At 40.6% G+C, this 4,663-nt stretch overlaps 1 long non-coding RNA gene across 1 annotated transcript in view; it reads left to right on the forward strand.

Moving 5' to 3' along the window:
• The first annotated feature begins 33 nt into the window (after positions 1-33).
• Positions 34-4,663, forward strand: part of LOC128250918 (uncharacterized) — a 6,217-nt gene continuing 1,587 nt past the window's right edge. Inside the window, exons 1-2 of the long non-coding RNA XR_008266856.1 lie at positions 34-2,452; positions 3,096-3,171. This is a non-coding gene — a long non-coding RNA (uncharacterized LOC128250918). The remainder of the gene's footprint in view (positions 2,453-3,095; positions 3,172-4,663) is intronic.

Consider the following 4,663-nt stretch of genomic DNA (forward strand, 5'->3'; position numbering starts at 1 on the left):
ATATATATATATATATATAGGCCAGCATTTGCCCTGATTGAGACCCTAGTCTGTTGCAGGATGACCCATTTACAGCTGAGTGGACTGGGGCAAAGCGAAATGAAGGGTTTTGCTCATTTGATATACATATGCATTCGACGGGCTTCCGTCTACCTAATCCACTCACAAGGTACAGGTCAGTTCGAGGCTTTAGTAGAAGACACTTGCCCAGTGTGCGATGCAGTGGGACTGAACCCAGGAGCATCTGGTTGGGGAGCAAACTTCTTACCACACAGCCATGCCTGCGTCTATTGTTTCTAATTTGACAATAACAATTCATAGGTCAAAGGGGCATGCAATGTCAACTAAATAGCATTTGTGTTGCACCATGTCCACTATTGTCCGGTCTGTTATGCTCTAGCACTTGATATCTGTTTGGATTGGGAAATCCCAGAGGGTTTTGCTAGTCTCCAACTCCACCACTCTCTACAGTTTATGCTCATACCATGTCTTGCTTCACTCTAACCCCCACTTTTTGCACAGTTTCCAATATAGCACTTTCACTAACTGGTTGTGATGCCATAACTTGCGGCAAGTCTAGGGCATTCGTTCATGATATGGGCAACAGTTTCATCCACCCCATTGCAAATGTGGTACAGCAGAGAAACTGGTTCATTCCTAAGGTTGTCCCTCCATAAATTAACATGAGATTTCAATGGAAGGTTTTAATTTAGATCACTTTAAAACCAGAGATTTGTTTCATAGACCCACGGTTAGTCACAACAGTTCTGTATCAAGACAGGTTAAATGGATTGACTTAACATTCCAACTGTTATATTCACAAACAAACAACTTCTCATAAGATTAATCAATAGTGTGTGTATGGTTGTTACTTGGTAAGGTGATTTATAGCACCATAAATTGGAATATTAAATCTGCAGGTCACACCCAAGCATTCCAGTTGCTCCAATGATCACCTGCATGCCATAGGTTTTTGGCCCAGAGACAATCTAGTCAAAAGGGAGCTAAACAACAGCAAACACAGCCTGTCAACTCACCCAGGCTTTGTTTGGGTAAAGGAGGTGATTTGGTTGCTGTTTCTAGCAGCCTGGTTGACTCACTCATTGTTGGCTGGGGTAACGTCCTGTTTAATGGTAATCTATATTATGTCTGTTGCTAAGAAACTGTTTTCTAGGTGTATTATGGTGGCAGCAGTGGTGGTGGATTGAAGAGGGGTGGTGGTGAAATAGTAGGGTGGTGGTGGTGGTGGTGGTGAAATGGTAGGGTGGTGTTGTTGTTGGCACTAGTGATAGCATTGGTGGCATAGCAGAGTAGGGGGATAGTTGTAGTGGTCATCTTTCTGAGAGTGCTGAAAAATTCCTGGTTTTGGACAAAAGAAAATACAAGTGTGGATCTATTAATTATGATTCTATTCAACACATTCCCTTCTCACATTCACACACTTATTGCAACGGTCCTTCAGTTTTTCTAAGCCATGTAAAAGAACGCGGAATGTTGAGCCTCCAACCAGGCATTTCGTGATACCCTTAAGGCCAGGAACTTTCCAGCAACCACTTAACAGAATGTGACACCAACAGCAGTGGGGCCACCAAGTACCTTGGAAGACAAAGACCCCCTGGGAATGGAACAGAGGAAGGTGGCTTTGTTTGTGCTGGATGAGAGATTAAAGCATAACAGAGCCATAGGGACAAGGGTCTTACAATGGAGGAGATACTTGCTTACCCCAGGAGGAAAAGAAAGAAAAGGCAAAAGTGATAGAGGTCAGGAGACAAACAGAGTGCAAAAAAGAGAAATGGTGTTGGAATGCAATATGAAGTAATTGAGAATCACAATTCAATGATTTCTCCCTGCTCTATATCACAATTTATGCAATGACACCCCCATACAGAGTATCACAGATCAGGCAGTAAGTTAGCTCAAGCAACGACAACAACAGTGATGGTGACCTAATCTGTGTGTTTGTGTGTTGGATGACCTAAATTTGATCACTGTAAAGGTAGGAGAAAGAAACCAAAAAAGGAAATACCTGTAATTTTCCATGATGAGGTAAAGATATTCAGGTAAAAATAAAAAATGCAAAATAAAATAGTTTCTGTTGTTGGAAATGTCAGATTAATGAGAGATAAAAAGAAGATAAGAGATTTAATGATTCAATCCCCATGCGTGTGTGTGTGAGGAGAAAAGCAACACCCTAATGTCATCAGTTCAACGTATATAGATTGGTTGTTGGGTGACACTAATTAAACATACATATCGAAATGTATATAAATATACATGCGCGCGTGTATGAGTGAATATATCTCTGTAAGTGTGTGCGTATGTATACATTATATGCTACATATTATCTATATAAATATATATATATATATATATATACTGATTTATTTGTTTCTGTTATTTGACTGGAGCACTGCCTTTTAGTCGAAGAAATCGATCCCAGGCCTTATTCTTTGTAAGCTTGGTACTTATTCTATCAGTCTCTTATTGCAGGGGCCCTTCAGTTTTTCTAAGCCCTGTAAAAGAACTGGGAAGGTTGGGAGCCTCCGACCAGGCCTTTCATGATACCCTTAAAGCCAGAAACTTTTCAGCACCCCCTCGTATTTGTTGATATGCATACATTTATATTTAGTTATTATACTTACAGACACCCATACATATGCAAGTAGATGTGCATGCGCGTGCACACATCTGCATGTGTGCACACATGCATGGTTATCTTGTGTGACAGTTCTACAAATAAGAACAGCTTTAATTAGATGGTTTACCATTGCAGATTCTCATCTTCGCGATTCTTGCTATGAAAGACTTCAAACCAATCATGTTATTAATACTCTGCCAGAAGAGGGTGCTTCACAGGCAACAAGCCTAAAGCCATTTTTTTTCTGCAATACACATCTCAGAGAATCAGTTTTAGAGTTCTACATTTTATAATTAAACAGACAAGACTGTTGAGTGGGCAGTGATACTGAAGTCTGCAGCTGAATAATGTGCTGCAGTTAACAGTGCCCAACTTGTAAGTCCTGGGTTCAAATCTAGCCAGATCCAAATTGATTTGTATCAAGGGTATATTATCTTTTAGCTTTTACTTGTTTCAGTCACTGGACTGCAACCATGCTGGAATGATGCCTTGAAGGGTTTTATTCAAACAAATTGTCTCCAGTACATATTCTGGTACGTATTCCATCACTTTCTTTTATTGAACTGCTAAGTTAGAAGGACGTAAGCAAACCAACACTGGTTGTCAAGCAGTGTGAGGGTGGATGGAGCGGGAGCAAATACAGACATAAAGACACACATCCACCCATACATTTCATGGGTTTCCTTCAGTTTCTGCTGACCAAATTCACTCACAAAGAATTGCTCAGCCCAAGTACCCATCGCTGGTTGACCATCGCTCAGGGATACAGAAATAGAAAAACAGACAAGTAGATGGAGATAGACAGGCAGATGAATAGAATGAGAAAGACAGATAGAAAGATGAACAGAGAGAGAGAGAGAGAGACTGACAGACAGATGGGTAGAAAGAGAAAGAAAGTTCTAGATAGAAAGACAGAGATAGAGAGTGATATATATAAAAAGACATACAGAGGAAGAGAGAGAGAGAGATAGATAGAATGATATACAGAGGAAGAGAGACAGACAGACGGCTAGACAGTCTGACAGATGAATAGAAAGAGAAAGAGAGTGACAGAAAGACAGAAAAAGAGTGAGAGGTAAACACAAGGGAAGAGAAAAAAAATAACAAATAAAACTACAGACAGGCAGACAGAGAGACAGAGAAAGTGAGAGATGGACAGATGGACACGGAGACAGTGGCCTGGTTTGATAATAACAGGAAACTGCCGAAGGATATAACAAAATAACCACAATTCTTTTCCCAATTTCTAGTCCGATTTTTATCTTTGAACATTCCAGGTTTTTCCAGGGTTTCTCTTGTCTTCAAAACGGAAAGAAAACCGTAAAATTAATTCGTTCTGGATTTTCTTTTTTCTTTTCTTTTCTTTTTTTCATAGTATTTATTTAATCTTCTCACCCTTGGTTAGCAAAAGTGACACATGGCTGGGGGGTTGAACTGACAAGACTACGGCAAGAATATTTTACCCAAGGGGCCACACGTTTGCATTGAGTCTGGGACTTCACGGTTAAGAAGTGAATTTTCTTAAAATCTGGTGTGTGTGTGTGCATGCATGCATGTGTGTCTGCACATGTGCGTATATGTGCATGTGTGTGCACGTGTGTATGTATAGTGTGTGCGTGTGTATGTGCATGCATGCGTGTGCGTATGTGTATGTATGTGTATGCACATGTGTGGGTGTGTTAGTGAGTGGATGTGTACATGTGCATGTTTGTGTGGTAAGAAACTTTCTCCCCAACTACATCATCATCACTGTTTAACATCCATTTTCCATGCTGGCATGGGTTGGATGGTTTGACTGGGGACTGGCAAGCCAGGAGGCTGCACCAGGCTCCAATCTGATCTAACAATGTTTCGATTAGATCGACCCCAGTATGCAACTAGTACTTAATTCATTAACCCTGAAAGGATGAAAGACAAAGTTGAACTCAGAACATAGCAACAGACGAAAATACTGCTAAGCATTTCGCCCAGCATGCTAACAATTCTGCCAGCCTGCCACCCTAAGAATAATAATAATCATCATCA

This window comes from Octopus bimaculoides, chromosome 26 (genome assembly GCF_001194135.2).
Source record: "Octopus bimaculoides isolate UCB-OBI-ISO-001 chromosome 26, ASM119413v2, whole genome shotgun sequence".
Classification (NCBI taxonomy): domain Eukaryota; kingdom Metazoa; phylum Mollusca; class Cephalopoda; order Octopoda; family Octopodidae; genus Octopus; species Octopus bimaculoides.